This window comes from Sinohyriopsis cumingii, chromosome 3 (assembly GCF_028554795.1).
Source record: "Sinohyriopsis cumingii isolate HCF-2022 chromosome 3, ASM2855479v2, whole genome shotgun sequence".
NCBI classification, from domain to species: Eukaryota; Metazoa; Mollusca; class Bivalvia; order Unionida; family Unionidae; genus Sinohyriopsis; species Sinohyriopsis cumingii.
Genome location: NC_142963.1, coordinates 97,281,067 through 97,303,100, shown reverse-complemented (window position 1 = coordinate 97,303,100; position 22,034 = coordinate 97,281,067). Strand labels below are relative to the sequence as shown.

The 22,034-nt window shown below is 37.2% G+C and overlaps 1 protein-coding gene and 1 long non-coding RNA gene across 6 annotated transcripts in view; one reads left to right on the top strand and one right to left on the bottom strand.

Annotated features, from left to right (window-relative positions):
* LOC149803349 (sulfate transporter-like) overlaps window positions 1-22,034 on the top strand; it is a 123,266-nt gene that overhangs the window by 44,417 nt on the left and 56,815 nt on the right. For 2 of the 4 annotated variants that reach the window (XM_089953054.1, XM_089953049.1), the window contains exon 2: window positions 14,524-14,603. The exons of 1 other annotated variant lie outside the window; for it this stretch is intronic. The gene's annotated coding sequence lies outside the window, so the exon portion shown is untranslated. Of the gene's footprint in view, window positions 1-13,253; window positions 13,378-14,523; window positions 14,604-22,034 lie in introns of those variants that run through there. One more of the 4 variants, XM_089953050.1, reaches the window with a different exon arrangement.
* Window positions 1-22,034, bottom strand: part of LOC149803351 (uncharacterized) — a 50,378-nt gene that overhangs the window by 20,141 nt on the left and 8,203 nt on the right. Inside the window, exons 1-2 of one of the 2 annotated variants that reach the window (XR_016420206.1) lie at window positions 12,928-13,078; window positions 12,369-12,457 (exon numbers count right to left, since the gene is read on the bottom strand). The exons of the other annotated variant lie outside the window; for it this stretch is intronic. This is a non-coding gene — a long non-coding RNA (uncharacterized LOC149803351). Of the gene's footprint in view, window positions 1-12,368; window positions 12,458-12,927; window positions 13,079-22,034 lie in introns of those variants that run through there. 2 annotated transcript variants of the gene reach the window in all.

Sequence of the window (22,034 nt, the reverse complement as noted above, 5' to 3'; positions counted from 1 at the left end):
AGTACTGAACTTTGGTGTGAAACAATTACACAGTGACTTAAATAATTGGTTTCAGATCTTAAATAGAACGCAGGAGAAAAGGGGAAATTGTTGTCATTTTTATTATATATTAAAAAACAATAATAACCCATGTATCAATATAGGTTTTGGGACTGGTTTATTGAACTACAAGAAGACAAGTTGATTTTACAGAAAATTCAGTCCTTGTTGATAAAACAATATGTAATTTTGAAGGTCTTTTGTCAAAATTTAAATCAACCCTTTTATAAATGTCTTTAAATGATGGAATTTTTAACCAAATTGTCAGAAGAAGTTTAGGGTGGTTGAAAAATATTGTTTGAGATTTTATTGGCACACATAAATTCAGGGTTAAACTTTCTCGTTACAAGATAGGATTCGAATACTTGCATTTATTGGAGTTTTTTTCATACTGTGTATAGGAAATGTTTACTTTGTATAACATGCATATGTATTGCTGCAGAATTCTTCAGAATTCAAGGTTTGAAAGGAAACAAAATAATTTATGCTCATTATGTTGTTTCCACGTAGCAACATAATGCAGGTCAGCAAAGTAAAGTTAGAATTTGTATTCTGTGTATTGAAATGGCTTTAAATGCAAATTTATAGGAATATAGTAAGATTTTTTTCGTGTGGCTCATTTTGTAGTTTTGTACATGATCATCTTTTCTAACATAAATATTTTGGAGAGTCTTGAAAGATAAACATCTTCAGATTTGGAAAATGCATGTTTTATAATAAAAATGTTCTTTATTTCCATTCAGTAATGGTCATATGTTAACCATGAAAAAATTAATTTCATCCTGGAAAAAACCTGGATAAGACCTGGACATTTATATGTAGAAAAGCGTGGGAACCATGCATACGGCATGGAGATTAGCGCCGAAAAAACAAACCGATGACAAACAATACCAACGGCATCAGTGCAGGAATAAAGGTCAGTGGACAGGAGTTGGAAAGATTCACAAGGTTCAAGTACTTGGGATCAGTTATCACCGATGAGGGCTCCAAACCAGAACTACTTTACAGGATTGCCCAGACAATTGCAGCAATAACAAGGTCGACACCAATATGTAAAGATACCAACATTGCTTTTGGTTCCAAAATAAGGGCTGATGGGCTCAATTATCATATCCATCTTTATGTATGCTTGCGAAACACGGACGCTCACATCAGATCTACAAAGAAGGATTCAAACCTTCGAAATGAGATGCTACCTCACGATCTTGGGCATTTCATGCATTGAGTATGTAACCAACGAAGAAGTCCACAGCAGGATCCAACTAGCCATTGGATCCTATGAAGACCACTTGAGCACTGTAAAAAAAAAGTGCAAACTGAAGTGGTACAGTCATGTCTCAAGATCATCTGGACTGGCAAAAATAATATTGCAAGGCACATTGCGAGGGTATAGAAGAAAAGGTAGACAGAAAAAGAGGTTGGAAGACAACAGTGAGGAGTAGACAGGCATAGGATTTGGAGATTCCCAAAGAGCAGTAGAGAACTGGGAAAGATGGAGAGAATTGGTTGTAAAGTCAACTGTGGTGCCCCAACGACCTCTTGGGTTAAGGGGTTTGATGATGATGATGATGATGGTGATGGTGGTGATGATGATGATGATACCGTAGTTCCAAACTGTCAGCTGATGAAAGTTACATTTAAAAAATAATTTAGAGAGCAATTAGCAAATTCTGTTGTTCCATTAATGTCATTAACGGCAATTTATTTTATAAAACCCCAGCTGGATTTTGCGCGATTGTTTTGATAATACCTATCGTACTTACTCGAGTTGTTACGATTGACCCCGGGAATGGGATCAAGGGGATAAGGCAAAATAATAAGAATGTATTCATCAAGTCACCATGTTGTTTTGTACACTAATTAATTTTTCCTCGCTTCATTTAGAACAGTGTCTAACAACAGACCTTAACAGGATATTCGGTTATGATAAACGACTATTGTCACGGATATAGGCATACATCCTAAACGATTACGAAACTCGTCTATTTTTGTGCATTTTCCACTTTAAACCCGACCGACAAGAGGGTGTGTGGTGGAGGGGATTATACTTCGGCAAATTGCACTTGCACTGTAAGCGTAATGATAGCGGAGAAAAGATAATCCACAGTTGTCACTATTGACTGGGAATATATGTAACATCTGTTTGAAAATTACTGAATTGTCAAGGACCAGAAAGGCTAAGTGCTTTAGAAGTACCATTGACAGATAAACACGTTTAAGCCTCCAGGCACCAACTCATACAAATGTGGTCTAATTGGTACTTTATGATAGCAAGTGATGTAGACGGTAATGTGAGAGATGGGGTAAGCTATGTGCATAAATAAGCTCACAGCTAAATTCATCGGGTCAGTAAATTGTATTTTCGAAGAGATCCGCTTTTATTATTTTATGGTGTATGGAGAGGAATGGGTATCGCGATAGGTATCACTCATGTATGAATGTTCTTTAATTATCATTTCCCAGACATGTTTTGTGTGTGTGTGTGTGTGTGTGTGTGCTTAGAAGAATCAAGTATTCACGAAGGGTCGTGACTGGAGTGTTTATGTTTAGGGTATCATATTTCAATAAGTTTCCCAAATTAGTTTTAAAATATAAAGAATTTATGTTTATATGCCAGGAATGTATTCTCTAATTAGTCCTAATGCATACTGTGATCACACGGGATTGGCTGCAAGGGCCTCTAACAATACTGGTCGAATTTATTGATTGATGAAAATGAGTGTTATATTCGACATAATACCACTTGATTAATCGTTATTACGAATAGCTTCTTCTAAGTTTCTTTTCCAAATAGCCATTGCAGTTTACAACAAAAAAAAACTTACTAAATACTGTTTTTGTCCAAGAAGTCGCATTTTCATCAATATTTTTTAAAGTTTTTTTTTGTTCTTCTCTTATGAAAAACGTAAATACTATAATTTTGAATAATTTTGAAAGATGGTCTTAATTTTGAAGTATATGAAAACTTTTCAACAGCAAATACCTCATACCTGTCTTAAATGGAACACGTATAACCCACACTGTATTTGCAGATGATATTTTCCTTTGTGTTGGATTGTAAGGTGGGTCTACTGAGGAACAATGTCTTTCCACACGACATAGTCCTTTTTGTAGAGTTGTAACGTGGGTGTATAGAGAAACATTGTACTTGCAGACGACATTGTCCTTTCTGTAGAGTTGTAACGTGGGTGTATAGAGGAACATTGTACTTGCAGACGACATTGTCCTTTTTGTAGAGTTGTAACGTGGGTGTATTGAGGAACATTGTACTTCCAGACGACATTGTCCTTTTGTAGATTTGTAACGTGTGTGTATAGAGGAACATTGTACTTGCAGACGACATTGTCATTTTTGTAGAGTTGTAACGTGGGTGTATAGAGGAACATTTTATCTGCAGATAACCTTGTCTATTTTTCTCGGATTGTAAAACTGATCTTCATAGGATTAATTATTAACAATCGACAAAGATTTTGCATTTATTGGAAATGATTTCAATGCACTTAATACTAAAATATCTGTATCACACAACTATTATGTTCGTTACGTTCACATAAATATAACATGCATAATGACACATCATGATGTCAAAATTGACGTCAAAATGTCATGCTTAGTATGGACTAGGCCATCGTTGGTATGTGAGAAACTTTATCAGTATCTGCCCGTGAGTCGATGGTTCTTTCGGGGGCTTTCTAGGGTTCTTCCTCTACCAAATATACTGACGCCATGTATAGCCTATCTTTTGCTGAAAATGACGTTAAACCCACACAACCAAACCGTGCGTTATCGTGAGTTATCCATCTTGCAAGCTTTCATGGATTATTAGAATACAGATATAAACATCATGTGGAAAAACGGCGCAGACCTAGTTTTTTTTTAGTGCACGTATCTTACTGCAATGTTTGTATTGGTGAAGAGTAGACTTAGATTTTTGAGAGGAAATGTTGGACCAGCAACGGAAAAAGTCATTCTTTTGTAAATTTAAAGCAGTCTCGCATGCATTACAACAGTAGAGGCGAATCTTTAGCGACACGGTGTAACACATCCATTAAGGTCATTTATGACATTTATGATTCAACTCGATGACACTTACAAAAGTTACATCCAACTCCCCAACCCCCAACTGTCCGCCTCCCCCCCCCCTTTGGGAATCATATCATGCACGACAATTAGAAAGCTTTTTTTTTTTACCTGCTTGACTTCCTAAAGACATAGGTATACTACGATTAGTGAGGAAAAGAAAAAACACATTTACAAAGTAACCGGATAATAATATATATCATCATTATTATATATCATCATTATTATGACCCCATTTCAAAAATCAGCGCAAGTTCACCCAGTGTGGGTAAAAATAAAATAATAAAAAAGGAAGGAAAAAAATAATATAATAAAATAAAAAGGTATTGACAGGGCAATAAATTAGGATGTAATTATAGTCATTTTGACATTTCCGGTCAAGTACTCCTCTCTGTTTTAGCAAACGTCAGTAACCACGTCCAATACCTACTTATATTTGAATAAATTAATACAGTTTGCCCATAACTAGCGTTTATAACAGTCCGCTAGCTATATTATTCAACAAGCATCCATCCATCCAAACTATCTAGATAATTCTTTCATTTTTAATCGTTCTTTATTATTTAGCTGAGTCACTCGTTTTAGTCGACGACATACAACTGAAATCGTTTTTTTAATATTTGTGAAATACACAGTTCACAGTTTCTTTTGAGAAGAAAAGTTGTTTGCGATTTTTAATAATTCTGAAATAAATATAATTATTATTTTAACAGGGCCTCACTCAATACAGAATCGCCAGCGCGCACAACATAGCACGTGCGATTGAAGCGGGTAGAGCACGGGAAATTAATCGATTATCAACAAATAATGTAGCAAAATGCACCTATAAATAATACGGCAATAAGAACTATGTGTGATGCGATGATTGATAATAAAATATTGGATGAGATCTGTAACCACTGCTTACTGTATATCTAGAAACATTTATTATAATCTTTACAGCTTGATGTCAACAATGTGTCTAATAAGCAAAGCATTTGTGTAATTTTGATGAGAAATATTTTAGACAGTTGGTACCGCGTAAAGTAACGTATAAGTCAGTATGGGACGTCATATCCTTCAAAATGGACAAGATGGGGCAATTTCACGGTGAAATGAAGTAATCTTAGGGTACGCTGGAGTAATCGTAGGGTGATCTTGGAGAGATCGTATGGTGAGCTGGAATAATCGTAGGGTGAGCTTAAGTATTCTTATGGTAACCTTCATAATCGTTGAGCGAGTTGGAGAGACCAAAGCAAAACTGAAGTAATTGAAGGGTGACGAGGTTATTGTAGGGCGAACTGAAATAATCGTAGGGTAAGGTGGAGTAGTCGTAGGGCGAGCTTGGAGAGATCGTAGGTTGAGCTGGAATAATCGTAGGGTGAGCTGAAGTAATCGTAGGGCGATCCTCAGTACTCATAGGGCGAGCTGGAGATATCAAAACAAAATTGAAAATGAACAGCCCAATTGGGTAAATTACGAGCAAATAATATAGTTATCTGATGATTGTGAATGCCAGCTATGGGTACTTTGTATTGATTTATTCAAAAGTACATAAAGTACATAAGTACATAAGGAATGTCCAAAAAAGTTAAAATGTACAAAGGCGGTGGAAATGTGTGCTCGCCCCCACTCCTTACGCTTTTTGGTTATCGTTATCGGTCACGGTCACGGTGTAATAGCCAGGATGCCCGTATCGCGTAAACCATAAAATAAAATATAAAATTAATGGATGGAATACCAGATATAGTAGAATAACACGTACGTACAATATAACAATTTAATCAATTACATATACAAAAATTAAATCGAACATAGCTTTCACTCAAAAAAAGAGTTGCAAAATTTATGCAAAGTCATTTAGCGGCTCTGTTATACTGATAGAACAAATTTCATGATATGATCGAGTGACGACTGATCGATGGCATGTTAGCATTACCTGGTGCTTCAGTTCTTTTCCAAATCACTGCTGGTGATAAGTTGGCGTTTCCTCATTCCTCTCTCTCTCTCTCTCTCTCTCTCTCTCTCTCTCTCTCGGCTCTTCGGGTCACCAACCTCTTGGTTGCAGACTGCACTCTCTTTTCCAGTGTGCAATCAGGTATTGAGTTTCCTTCCTTCAGATACAAGAAATAATATCAAACATAAATACATGTCCGGTTTGTTTATTCTTCTCCTGGGGTCAGCCAATAATCACGCTCTTTCTTCGTCAGATATAGTCTATTGAAATTCAACAGAACTAACTATGGTAATTTCGCACCTAATACAAACTCGCATCCCTACTAACGTGATTGTATGTCTTTGTAGATTCTCTTACATTCCTACGGAGACCATGGCATAATTAGCCCTCTCAGATACTATTACTGCCCCGCTGTAGCTATAAATTTCCAGCTGGCCTATGCACACGTTCCTCGATTCTCTGTTGAAGAGAATTCACAAATTAATTACACACGAAATAAGTGACCTCGCTACTTGTCCTTACTATGTTACTTTGCAGATTAACGATTCATTGTCATATACATAGAATAATCAATTATCAGCATACATGATAAAAATCATTTAAGACATAACTGACTCCTCACTATTCATGTCAGAGAATATGCATGAATTCTTACACTACATGATTATGTTTACATACGAAGCAACTGAATCCAAGCTCATTCATATAAAACACGATTCATATAACAATTGAGACAAAATATATGCAAGCAATTTGCTTTTGAACTCAAAGAAAAATTGAAGTACGAATTTTAAAATGAATAAATTCGACAATTAATTTCACACTTACTTCAATGAACATATATGCAATCGAGACAATACCTTTGTGCTTTCCTTAACCCGCGCTCGCTTATCATCAGAGAATTCCATCTGTCTCTTCTCTGGCTCCGTGTCTCTTAAATTTTCCAGACCCATTGTTGTCCCTGGTACTATTTATTTAACGGGAAGATTACTTTCTACTGATCTTGGAGTCAGCTTCCCCTTTCGGCAGAAAAACTCCGACTGACTAATATCGCGGGGGAGATTGTTTTAAAACCCTTAATTCCGTCTGGGAACCCACACATACACACCTTTGTTTAGCTCACATACCCTTGTTATGCTTTGCCAATCAGGTTTTCTTATTTAACCGCCAAAAACCTATATATCTTTAATCGCTGTTAGAATAATCTTCTCCAGTCCGATTTTTTAAATAACTATTTGGAAATATCATTTTATAACAGCTGTTTCAAATAGCCCCCACTTCTCAAACATTTGCATGGTTCGTCTCAACTCTTGTCATTTTACTGCTATTGACCTTGCGTTCACATTGCATTCTATCTGTCTCTAACCGTTAATCGAGCGAGTCCTAATTAAAATTCATTTTATGTCCAAAACAGGGCATATTTTATCCCTCGCGGTCAACAATTTATGGCGAGTCTAACCCATACGTCAAACTTACTGTTTATGTATCACGCTAACCACGACAGAATGCACAGTGAAATTGTTGCAACACTGCATGCTAAGACATAAGTTTCCATTATATTATAATGAGACGTTTGAGAAGATGGTGGTACTTCACCTTAAAAAACCTGATCAATGCCTGTTACAACTACCAAATTTTAATGTGAATTTGTGCAGAACGTATTTGGACAATTTAAATTCAGGTAATCATGTTATCTAGCTTGTCCAGATATGACTTTCTTGGTTAACATTCGCCATCTTTAATATTTTTAACAATACCATTACCCCCCCCCCCCAAGACAAAAGAAAAAATGTAAATATTATGTCCTTTCACGTATTTGTCATCATTTACGATTACTCTAACTCACCCTACGATTACTTCAGCTCACCCTACGATATCTCCAAGCTCACCCTACGATTACTTCAGTTCACCCTACGATATCTCCAAGCTCACCCTACGATTACTTACGATATCTCCAATTTGCCTTCTCCAGCTTACCGTACGATTATTCCATGTCACAATCTGATCGCTCCATCTCATCCATTTGAACGATTTTGGCGTGCCTTAAGTTGCAAAGAATGCAGACCCAGATCTGTGTTGTTTGCTCTACTGGTTATATCTATCTTAACGCATAGACCCAGGTTTGCCTGTGCATTATACCACGACAGATCTGGGTCTACGCAGTTTGCAGTGGGGCCCGACCATATACGATTCTTAAAAATAAAGACAACATAATTTTATCAAGAATTTGAATGTGCAGATTAGTGAAACAGAATTTTTTTTTTTTTTGGTAGAAATATTTAAATGAGGGTTTCGTCTTACAATATTATCTGCGCAAACCTATGTCGGATAATTTAAAGAAATTTGTTTGAACCTATCATACTTTCTCTTGTCTTCTTTTTGAAACGGGTCGCTATAATAGAGAAGAAAGACATATTAGCAGATGTATTTCTGTAATGTGTATGCATTTATCTTGTATGTATGTATTTAGCATGAATGCATTTGTAGACAAATATTCATTTCTTGGAATGTTCATTATACAAAGAGTCAAAAGATAAGACATCAAACAATGATAGGCACACCCAGCAGTATGTATTGAATATGTGAAATACTAGTTACCAATAGCGTTAAACAACTATTTAATTTTGGTCTTTACATGAAAAAAAAACGTGTAGTGGTTCGGTTTCAAATTTTTTAATAATGCATGTTATGCCATACTTTTTTATATTAAATTCTCTCTCCACTCTTTGATATTTGGCTCCACAGATATTTGTATTTATTTCACGAAATTTTATTTTCGTATGACCCCTCCTCCGTAAAAATGACATCTTTCCTTTCTCTCATTCAAGCTGTTGTTGCCAAATTTTGGTGCACCTGTCCTCATTACCTTTTTGTTTGCATATTGACGCATGCCCTTAAATTCGTTCCTTTGTCGGCAAAGAAGCTGATTTAACTGAACCGGGTTTTAGGTATCTGGGTGGCTATCAAGGGTCATAACACCTAATAGCTGTGTCGTATTTGATCGATGGCTATCAAGGGTCAAAAACTGGGCTAAATCTGTGGCTAAGGTGACATTTTGGTCAATGGCTGGACTTACGGTCGTCCTTACGGCAGTATATATTTAAGTAGCATGCAAGCATTACCAGCAGCGACTCCTTACTTGCACTTTACCAAACTTAAACAGGACAAAGATAATGAATGGAAAGGACTGACTGTGGTTTATCGATAGATATCGTGGGTCAAAGTTACTACATCAATAAATAACTAAACACTGGTAACTCATTTCCATTGTTGTGCCTTAAAACGCTACGTTTTTACGACATGACAATATAAGTAGGTTATTTATTGCTGAGCCATTTGGAATAATGTACATTCGAAACAACGCTATTTCGGTGGCGAGTCCGGACCGCTAACCATTTAAACACCGCGGCTCCTTTGCAGTTTTGATACTTATAAAATTGATGTAAAAGTGTTTCTAAGCAAACGTTTCACTGTCAAGCGTGGGGTAATGAGACTGTATTTGTAGAACTGTTGTGATATTTGTGACAGTAACAACAACAACAAGACTACTACTACTACTACTACTGCTAAAGCTACTACTACTATAGTCATCGTCGTTGTCATCAACGGTTTGAAACAAGTTTTTAAAATACATTTCCGACGAACAAGAGACTGAACACCAATCATTCGTAAACAGATTGTTTGATATCATTTATTAATTAGTTAGTACATAAATAATTTCGGGATACTTTTTTCCAGACTATGGCATCAATCCACATGCTTGAAAAATTATGTTGGCATAATACGAGATCAAAATATTTTAATGAGGTACAATCTGCCTTAAAATGTGTGGGGGACGTCACAAAACGTTATAAATAAAATGTATCACATTGTGTGTGAGGGGGGACGTCACAAAAACGTTATAAATAAAGTTTACCCCAAGAAAATCTTCATACGATTGGTAAAGTTCTGAATATTTTGTAATACTTTTATGTATTTATTTGAACACATCAGTCAATTTAATGATGGTTGAAAGACAGAATAACGTTCTATAAAATGAGCTGCAGCTACATGCACAGCATGCCAGACACGGTGTGACGTAATGCACGTAAATGACAGGTAAAAAAAAGAGCATACAGTAAAATCTGGGCGCTTGTAGAGTACTTTCCCACTAATATTAAGTCCAACATTGAAAACGTTTATGGAGATAAGGGATAAAAATAATGTCCGTGCCTTTTTGTAAAAATTATGTACAAGGAATGCCAAAGGTACTAAACTGATTTACCTTTACCTCATAGGTCAATTCACTGTTTGTCAAAGGGTACGGCCATTTTCAGTGGGGGTACGTAAGAAAGCTTGCCAGTAGCTTCTCGTGGTCGGTGTTTTTCCCCCGGGGTTTTCCCGGGTTCTTCCTCCACCATTTATACTGGCCGCCCTGTATAGACTATCTTGAGCTGAAAAATGGCGTTAAACCCCCATAATAACAACTACTACTAAGGCCATTTTTGTTATGCGCATGTTTCTGCAAGCCTCTCCACTTCCGAAACGTTCGACACACCGCGTTCATAGCAACTAAATTTAGACTTCACTTTTCAAGTATCTTTCCACATAAAGTGTTAAAACTTTCAAATACATTAGTAAATTATTTATTCATTCATTTAATTCAGCAAGTGATCTACTTTTGAGCTGTTTTAGCATATATCGATGCATGTATATGGATGCATGAGCGTGCTGACTTTACATGCGCAGATTAATCAACAACTTTCGTCAGGTTTCGCTCTGGGACGAGCGATTGAATGATTCACTTTCATATCTACACAGTCTAGCACAGAGCTTCTCAAATTGTGGTACGGGGGCCACTGGTCCGCGAACTCCATTTAGGTGGTCTGCGGAAAGATTGCGGAACAACCAATAACCTAAACCTTCCTATAAAAAACCAGGCATATCCATTGAATTAGACAAAAATGATTAAAGCATGAGTTGTGTGCTATATTTGTGGAACACAAAAAAAAAACAATTATTATTTAATAAAACATTTTGTATTTAGCGCTTGTATGCAAAGCACTTTACAATAATTAGTTAACGGTACACTCACCATTGGGACAAGTCATTAAGTGGTACGCCGAGACTCTTATCAATCATAAGTGGTCCGCCGAGACCCTAATGATGTTTAAGTGGTCCGCGAAAAAAAAAGAGTTTCAGAACGACTGTTTCAGCAAAACATGAAACAGTCAAATGCACGAAATTTCAGATAATGTTGTCAAACCTTCCCGATATATTGTGAATCGGGGATAGATGGGGTGGTAGGAGATTTCCCATTTCCTACTAAGTTTTCAGTCCTAGAACTGATGTTTCTACCGGACATTTACATCATATGAGAACTAAGTAATTAATCAATTTGTTTTCGTACTCACAACTTAGTTTGGCGGCCAGATCCAAGAACATAAAAATAACCATTCTTTACTGTGCAACAATGGGAAAGGAAGGAATCACGAACAGTATGATATCCTTATTTAAGTTCTAATAATTATTTTTAATTTAAAGATAGTATATATTTCACTTTTTATATGACTTTGGCAAACCTGGGAGTCAGCTGTTGTCAGATACAATTAATTATGTACACAAATGGCTATACCATGTACAATTATGACAGACCTACTTTTCAACAGAGGGATAGTTCAGATTGCATTATATTGCAACATATAATCAATTCAAGCTGGTTACCTTTGATGACATATGTTGTTATCAAAAATAAAATCAAAATCTTGTGGGTCAGTAGTATAAAATTTAACTTCTTTCACTTCCATCATAATTACTTCCTCCACTGTGAATTTATAATAATGAATGCATTGATTCAACAATGGAGGAGTTTCAAAATGAGGATTAGTACCAGACAACTCTTGTTACAGATTCTTGTTCAGTACCAGTGAATACGACTGTAGACATCAACAAATGTTGTCGACAAGTTTAAACAGGGGGTAACATTAACAATTTACAAGGGGTATTTCAATTCACTACACGTAACAGAGTATAATTTACAATACATGTAGTCCACTTTAAGCACACAAAAACCACATAAGCACTCACACAAACACAAGATTTACCAGGAGATAGATCAGAATCTAAACAAGGCTTGCACGTGATTCTAAGTTATTGAGATTCTTTTCATAATATGCAGTGATAACATTGCATGTATCACTTATGTAAGCTGACTAAACTATTATCAACACTCTTTTAGGCCTCATCATATGTATGTATGTATGTATGTATGTATGTATGTATGTATGTATGTATGTATGTATGTATGTATGTATGTATGTTTGTACGTACGTACGTATGTATCATGCTACGTATCTGTTGCATGATGCCCCAGAGCTAGACATCACTATAAACTGCCACACTGCAGACATCGTAGTGATATGACTGAAAAATCGTTAAAGTTATGTTAAAAATCCAAATCACATCACATGTATGTATGTATGTATGATGTATGTGTGTGTGTGTCCGTGCGTGCGCGCGCTTGTGTGTGTGTGTGTGTGTGTGCTTGTGTGTGTGTGTGTGTGTGTGTGTGTGTGTGTGTGTGTGTGTGTTGTAGGTAATGAGTGTGTGTGTGTGCGTGCGTATGTGCGTACTCTAAATTACGTCAAAATTAATCAGGAGAATGGTTGTATCATGACAAAAGTTGTGAAGTTTTGCTTCATTGTTTTGTTGTGTGGTTGAAATATGTGCTGTAATGGCAGGTCTGGAAAGAGACAAAAGAGACGTGTTCTTGTGTATTTGTTCTCTCTCTCTCTCTCAGCGTCACAACTGGTTTCACAGATTTGCAAGTAAATGTAGCAATGTGTAATATTTTTTTCACAGTAAAACAAAGAAGAAATCTACACGATACTTACCATGTATACATGAAGTAGTAATAAAAATCTCTGAACAATGAACTATAATAAAACTGCACAAACTATCTCTTCCGTTTCATACATGGCAAGTAGTTTCCATTGCTGATGACAATGAGCAAACTATTTTCCACTGACACACATATATACTAATGAACATAGTCCAATCAATCTGCCTCCAAACCCTGTGCTGGTATATTAAGTGGTTTGAGCATGGTCTCCATTATTGATAAAACACTGCAATTTATTCCATACAGATTTGTCGGACCGACATGAGTGTCCACATCGATCTGTTTTAGACAGCTCTTTAGTAATGGTCACTTGAGGGTCATTGGGACAATCTTTATAGCATATGTTTGTATTAAATCATACATTTGACAACGTATAAACGCATGTGTAATACAACCACTGGACATATTGTTGATATTTCAAATTACTTGGATTCATAAGCAGGTAAGTGGCAGTTCCATCGATATCCAGGAACCAAAGAGATGCATGTAACTATACCATCTGTTGATTTATTATGTGTCTGGCACGTGATGAATAACTGACAGTGTTATGAATAACTTGGGTTACAGTGTAAAATTATTCTGTCCATTTTGTAATGTTACGCTTTGTTGAATTGTGATAGCAGTCACATGTGTGTGTGTGTGTGTGTGTGATTTTGGATTTTTAATGTCGTTTTAACAATTCTTCAGTCATATCACTACGATGCCTGCAGTGTGGCAGTTTATAGTGATGTTTAGGACTGGGGCATCATGCCACAGATCTGACGCTAGGACGACGAGTCACATCGTCACATGTGCGTATGTGTGTATGACTAGTTGCTATATTTGTTTATTTTCTAGTCAATATTCAGAGTGGAAAGATGGAAGAAACTGGATCTGTTTTAGCAAGTTTATTTGACATAGGCAAACAAATATTGGATTTTAATTTTATATTTAAATGTCTTACTTTTCCCACATAGGCAAATTAAAAACATGGGCCAAACGTTTTTTTCTTCTTTCTATATCGTAATATTCATTCATCACAAGTATGACAATATCTCATAATATAGTGTGTGCGCCAATATATGCATGTATGTGTATCGATACATGTATATATACTGGTACATATAGATTCATTAACCTTGGTGAGGGATCTATCTAAATTATTATTACATTCTCATGGCAACAGAAGGTCACAGTGACCTTTATTTAATGCTTTACTGAGTTGGTCGAATTGTGGTGCTTTTATTTATCATGCTCTCTTCCTGCTATGGCCATCAAACTTGAATTATATGCCTCTCTTTTAATACCACACCCTTACAATAAAACAAAGTCGAGCAGACGTACATTTGATATTTGACTGGCGTAGGTTACGTTTTATCGTTTATCTCATAACTAAATATATATGTTCTTGCATTTTGTTTACATACTATTATTCCAAGATTCATGAAGCATAATGGGGGATGCATCTTGATGAGTACTACACCCTCATTAATCACAAGTATGACACTGTCTCATAATATAGCAAAGATTTATATGCAGATTTTTTTGTGTAACGTCACAGATGGGAAGTTATATAACATCTAGTACAAGATTCTATCTTTTATGACAGGTAATCTACGTTTACAAAATAGTGTCTGCTGGCCAACGTGAAAACCCGTACAACATAAATTTGGAATTTCAAAGGACTGGGTAAATAAAATAATCTATTAACTGTTTGTATAATAACCGTCTATTGTCCAACTTTTCCCGTTTACAGTTTTTATATGCAAGAAGACCTTTGTTAAATCTACTCTTATGTTACGGCCCCTTCTCCGCTTGCCTTGAGTGTTCCACCTCAATGCCTGTCTGGTAATATTGGTTGGCAGATTATGTAGGGTGTGCCCTATCCAACCGCACCTTCTCTTCTCGATCTCGTCCTCTACCTGAAGCTGGGAGGTTCTCTGCAACTTGTTGGTGTTGCTGATGGTGTCACAACAGCGGATCTGGAGAATTCTTCTATGGCAGCAGTTGATGAAGGTCTGAACTCTCTTTACGGTCGACTTGGTGGTTCTCGCAGAGGCTCCATACAGTAGGACTGACTTCACGTTGGAGTTGAAGTCTGATCTTGGTAGTCGAGGAAATTTCTTTATAGCTCCAGATGTTCTTGAGCTGTATGAAAGCTGCTCTCGCCTTTCCGATTCTTGCCTTGACGTCTGCGTCTGTGCCTACCTGCTGGTTGATAATGCTGCCGAGGTACGTGAAGGACTCCACTTCTTCCAGGGGACTTTCCTGCATTGTGATTGGTTGTTACTAACATAATTGATCTTGAGGATCTTGGTCTTGTCTTTGTGGATGTTGAGGCCAACCTGTGCTGATGTGGCTGCCAGTACGTCGGCCTTGTCCTGCATTGGCTGCTGAGCAAGAGCGCAAGGTCATCGGCAAAGTCCAGGTCTTCAAGTTGACTCCACAATGTCCATTTGATCCAATTTCTCCGCCCATTGGTGGACGTCTTCATAATCCAGTCGATGTCGAGAAGGAAGAGAAACGGCGACAGCAAGCAACCTTGCCTCACGCCGATCCGCGCTATGAAACTGTCTGTGTGCTGTCCTGCATGAACGACTCTGCAGGACATTCCGTTATAAGTGCTCTTGATAAGGTTCACCAGCTTGGTTGGGATGCCACAGTGGCGAAGAAATTTCCAGAGTGTGTCTCGGTCCGCGTTGTATAATGCAATCTCATAATCGACAAAGTTGATGTAGAGTGACGGATTCCACTCCAACCATATCTCGACTATGATGCGAAGAGTAGCTATTTGGTCCCTACACGATCTGCTCTGCCGGAAGCCCGCTTGCTCATCTCGTAACTGTGGGTCAACGGCCTCCTTCATCCTCTTCAAAACCCGGTTGAAGACTTTCCATGGTACTAACAAGAGTGTGATTCCTCTGTAGTTGGAGCAGTTGATGAGGTCGCCTTTCTTTGGGATCTTGATGAGGTGTCCCTCCTTCCAGTCAGTCGGGTTTTCTTCTTCCTCCCAGATCTTCTAAAAGAGGGGGTATAGCATCTCCACTGAAGCATCTATGTCTGCTCTCATGGCTTCTGCTGGGATGTCATCAGGTCCGGCTGCCTTGCCGTTCTTCAGCTGGGTAATGGCTTTCCTGTTCTCGTCTCTGGTGGGAATGTCACAGCTTATGGCGAGATCTGCGTTGGCTGGGTGGATTTCTGGGGGATTTAGTGGTGCTGGCCTGTTCAACAGTTCTTCAAAATGTTTTGCCCATCTATTCATTTGATGTTCTGTACTTGCTATGGTCTTTCCCTGCTTGCCCTTTACGGGTCTCTGTTTTGCTATACTTTCCGGATAGCTTCTTGGTGATGTCGTACAGCTTCTTCGTGTTTCCACTTCCGGTCACTTATTCTGCCTCTGCTGCCATTACTTCAACGTACTTTCTCTTGTCTATTTTGATGCTTCTTTTCACTTCTCTGTGGGTGTCAGTTTACTCTTTTGTGCCTTTACTATTTTAGTTCTTGTCCTACTGCTATTTACTGCTGCTTTCTTCTGTTGCCGCTCCTGGCTTTTGCGCAAAGTTTTGGCTGAAATCCATTCTTTCTGCTGGTGCTTCATGGAGCCTACTATTTCCTGGCATGTTGATTTTACTATCTCCTTAACTTTCTGCCATCTGTTGTTCACATTGGTTTCCTAGTCTTCAAGAAGCTCTTGTACTTGGTACTTGTTGTTAAGCGCCAGTCTGTATCCTTTAGTTTTTGCATCTTTCAACAGGCTGATGTTATACTTTGTTTTCTTCTCTTTTGTGCCCATCCAGTTCTTCTTCAGCTTAAGTTTCAGCCTTGCGACAACTAAGTAGTGGTCAGATGCCACATCTGCTCCCCTCTTCAGCCTCACATCTTGAAGGGATCTTTTCAACTTCTTGGATATACAGATGTGGTCAATCTGATTTTCTGTCAGATAGTCTGGTGATATCCATGTGCTCTTGTGGATTCTCTTGTGGAGAAAGATGGTACCCCCGATGACCAGGTTGTTCAGTGTACAAAGGTCTGCGAACCTCTTTCCATTTTCGTTCATCTGGCCCAGACCGTGGATCCCCATGGCTTGTTCATATCCTGTGTTATCTGACCCAACTTTGGCACTGAAGACACCCATGAGGATGTTGATGTCTTTGTCTGGGAAGTTCTATACTATGTTCTCTAGTCTGTTGTAAAATTGGTCCTTATCTTTCTCTTCGCCGCAATTTTTTGGAGCGTAGCACTGTATGACGTTCATCTTTATTTTCTCCTTCTTGGTCCTAAACGTTGCCGTGATGATTCTGGGCCCATGTGGTTCCCATCCCATCAGTGCATTATATGCTTGCTTCAATAGCATGAGCTCCCTCCCTGTGTATGAGGCGCGTTATCTTCATCATGTCCTGAATACTAAGGATCTCTCCTATCACCAGTCTTCTTTGTCCAGATTGAATCCATCTTGTCTTGCTAATGTCCAGTAGGGATAGGTCATAGTTCCTCATCTTTGCTGATACCTGTGCGTTTTTCCTGCCTCATGCATTTTCCACACGTTGCATGTTGCGATTATAATTCTCATATTTGATAGAACGGTGGTCTGCTTTATGGCTTCCGCGGGCTCTTGGCTTTCACCACATAGCGTCATAAGTCTTCCAGAAGAAGACCCTTCCTCCCTCAGGCTTTCATTTTCGTGTTTTTATTCTGTTTGGCGTTTTTGTAGCAAGTTGGGTTTTACAGGGTCGGGTTACTAGCCCCACGCCCAACCCTCCTCCTTTTACATCGGACTTGGGACCGGCAGTGGCGGAGTTACCTTTGTGTAGACTTTATTCAAAATAATGTAACTTTGTGTAGACTTTATTCAAAATAATGAACCTCTGTGTAGACTTTATTCGGAATATTGTACCTCTTTGTAGACATGAGTCAACTTAGTAGCCATTGTAACATTTTCACGCTGAAACTAAATTCAGACTAAAGTGATCATGACACCAAAATATTCGCCCATATTCTAACAAAAGTTTCGTTAGGAATTTGTTATCCTTACATTTGTAGTTTTAATCTTTGGTAATTTAAATTTTTAACTTTATAGGGGCACAATAAACTGAGTATTGAGTTGATATACAGTCAAACCACGTACCTACCATTCTACCCACCCACCCGCACAACTTCATACTGACTGTGACAAGGCATACACGTCATACACATCAATTTAGAAAAGAACTACTTTCTCTCAAATCAAAGTGCACGTACTTTAAAAAGTCTATAAACCCATATATTAATGCTATTTTTGTATTACTATTTTAAGATCAATATTTTAAAAATCTGCCTGAAAAGTCATTTTCAGTTTCCATGGCAAAAAGCCAAATTTAACTGGGATAAACTCACAGCCTTTGAGTTACACTGCAGTGACAACCAGAAGTGCATAGTTCATGCATCAATTATTCATTGATTAACCAGTACAGATAAGGCCACGTTCACACATCTGATTTTTATACTCCTTTAAATGTACAAGTTCAGAGTTACCTTGCTGTTGTTGGTAGACTATCAAATATTCCGTGTATAGTCATTAATGTGGACAGTTTTGCCATGGAATAAATAACATATTCCTACTTTCAACTGCACTGGTAATACAGGACCTATGAATAATTTATGTGGTCATAACCTAAACAAACATATTTAACACATGATAGTAAATCATGAATATAGGTCACAATAACCTATGGTTGTAAAGGTGTAGCTCTAATAGATGCATTAATTTACCATTTTTCATAACTTGTACCTAAACAGCACTATATAAGTGAACTTTGAACACCAAATTTAAACAAAATCGTTGAAGTATGAAATAAAAGACCCCTGTTCCTCTTTTTTTACAATAAGGACGTAGAACTTCTCAAGACACATCCCGTCACCAAATCTCGCATATCCAAGAATGATAGTTTTCATGCCCAAAATTCATGTGGTCATGATCTTGTGCAAAATATCATGCAACGCCGTTGCAGATGAAATATATTTCACAACGACCTTCTTTTGTTGCAAGCATGTGGTACTAACAACATAAGCTTCATCGTCAGTTTCACGATTCTAGCGTAAACAGTGCATGAGAAATGAACACAAAACGTAACATTTTACCCAAAGTCAGTGAAGCGTAAAATACTGGCATAATGACTTACAACTAAAATGATGGAGTAGTGCTCATTTGGTACATCATACCACCAAATTTGTGATTCTAGACTGGACATTATGTCCATAGCATAGCAAAAAAGTTGTTATCGTGAGTCAGATGCAACAATGTGACCTTTGCCAATAAAATCTGAATGTGGGTCACAATGACCTTGTTTGGTACAGTTGTAGTACTACGAGAGATGTGTACACACCTCTATATGTTATACAATCATCAAGTTGAATGATTCATGCATGAAAATTAATAACGTCACGCTAAACCAAAGTTAGTGAATTACGAAATATGGGTCATACTGACTTAATTTAAGATGATTGCATAGTATTCGGTAAAATGTATCCTCCTATCAAGTTTCAGGAACTCCAGGTATAACTGTATTACACGACGAGAGCACAACAGAAATGTGACCTTGAGCTAAACACAACACCATAATATAGGCCAAATTGATGTGAATAAATGTAGGTCAGAATGACAATCATTGGTTGTAACGGTGTTGTATTAACATTGATGGATACAATAACTAAATTTGATGATTCGGGCATGAATAGTACATGGGTCTGAACCCACGTCCGTGAATTACGACATGTAAGTCAGATTGACCTACTTATGTGATGAATGAGGGTGCAGTACTCATCAAAATGCATCCCCCACTATGCTTCATGAATCTTGGAATAATAGTATGTAAACAAAATGCAAAAAAATAATATTCAGTTATGAGATTAACGCAAAAACGTAACCTAATCCAGTCAAATATCAAATGTACGTCTGCTCGAATTTGTTTTATTGTAAGGGCGTGGTATTAAAAAGAGGCATATAATCCAAGTGTGATGGCCCTAGCATGAAGAAAGCATGATAAATAAAAGCACCACAATTCGATCAACTCAAAGCATTAAATAAAGGTCACTGTGACCTTCTGTTGCCATGAGAATGTAATAATAATTTAGATAGATCCCTCACCAAGTTTGATGAATCAAGATGTACCAGTACATATACATGTATAGATACACATACATGCATATATTGGCGCGAACACACACACACACACACACACACGCACGCACGCACGCACGCACACACAGAGGTTACAAAAAGAAAAAGCCTGTTTGGTCATTAGCTAAAAGAGAAGACAGGTCCTAAGTCATTAAAACGCGAAGTATAGGTCAGAGTAACCTGCTTTGAGGCAAGTGCATAGTACTAACTGATGTGCATACAATCATCCAGTTTGATGATTTTTACATTGAACAGAACTTAGGAAATAAATTTAATACTAAACTTAACCAAAATAAATGAGGCCAGAAATACGGGTAAAGTATGGTTATGGGTGTATCCTGTCACAACCACACCATTGATGATCACACATATAACAGTACTGATACAGTCTGCAAGAAAAACTGAGCTAAATAAAAAAAACTTAATAAAGAATATACAATTAATATTCGTGTATTTACTAAATTATCCACATCGTTTTCCTCCACTGTGAGTAGAAGACACCATGAAACACAATCCAAGCTGTTGCTAGCAAATTTGGTTGAGATCCAGTAAGGGTGTATGTAACAAACTTTTTAGTTTAGACTTGTCAAACAATATTCGTCTAAGTCATTAAAAGTATCAAATTTAATTCTCCGTCTCGATAATCCTTCACTGCAATATCTCTTCTGATTTTGTCCTTTGACCCATACCATACAAACTCGTAAAAGAGTGTATTTAGTTTACTAAAGACCTGCTTAGATGGATTCGGGAACGACAAGCAAAGATGATTGATATTTGAGATAGGTAACATTTTACAACGGTTATATTTGTTAGAGCGTCCGCCCTTGATGCGGGGAGGTCACGGGTTCGAACCTCGGCTGAGTCATACCAAATAGTTATAAAAATGGTGCGAGCAGCTCCCTCGCTTGGGGCTCAACATTAGGAGGTTAGTGTGAAGTGATATGAGTGAAATTGTTTTAAAACTACGTTAAAAATCCAAATCACACACACACTTTCCCATACACACACCAACGCACGCACGTACGTAATCACGCACACTATTATTTTTCCAAATATAGTAAAACAACTTTCGTTAAACTGAATTTGCATGGTCTTGAATAGACATATATAATCTAATCAAATTTAAAAAAAAAAAAAATAAACTTTACACCCAAGACAACAAACTCAGCACATCTCAAATTAAGTTTATATTCTGGAAAAAATTTCACTTCGAAAGTTACCTCTTGTTCTACTTTTCATCCAAACTCATTTTTTAAAAATATTTATACTAAGACAAGAAAATCTGGAATATTGATATAAAACATATAAAGCATACATGAGAAATTTCTCAGAACCATCAAGAAAAGACGATTTATCAGCTTCATAAGAATGAATATATATATTTCATATATTAATTCCACTAATGTTTTCATTTTTTTACTTATATGGGCTAAAGTATATGTACACAACACACAAATATATGGGCAAAGTGGATCCACTTATTTGTATCCTCTTTCGATTCCAAACCAGACGAAAACTTTATCGTTAATGATTAGTTCATGTAAAATTTCCAAAAGTACAATATCCAAAGAAATATCATCCACATTACATTAATGTAGCATAGAGGTATGCAGACATTCTCTCCACTGTGCATGTTTTAAATGCAAACAACCTCACCTTACATACGTCACTCTCTCAAAAGTACATACTAACTGGTAAATCATTTACAATTGAAACAGGTCCCCAGTTTGAACACCACTTGTTGGATTTACCACTCTTATTGTGCATATATCGAATCACCTTCTCTCTGCGCGGAAGACAAGCCATTAAGTTCATACCAAAGGTTGTCAGTCCTCGTCGCAAATTGTGCTATATCTTTTAAACAAGGTATAAAGTGAATGTATTATAACTTGAGGGTTTTTTTTTTCCGTGGACATTTTGTTGTCGTTGTTGTTGTAGTAAAATATTTGTAGTTTCTATATATG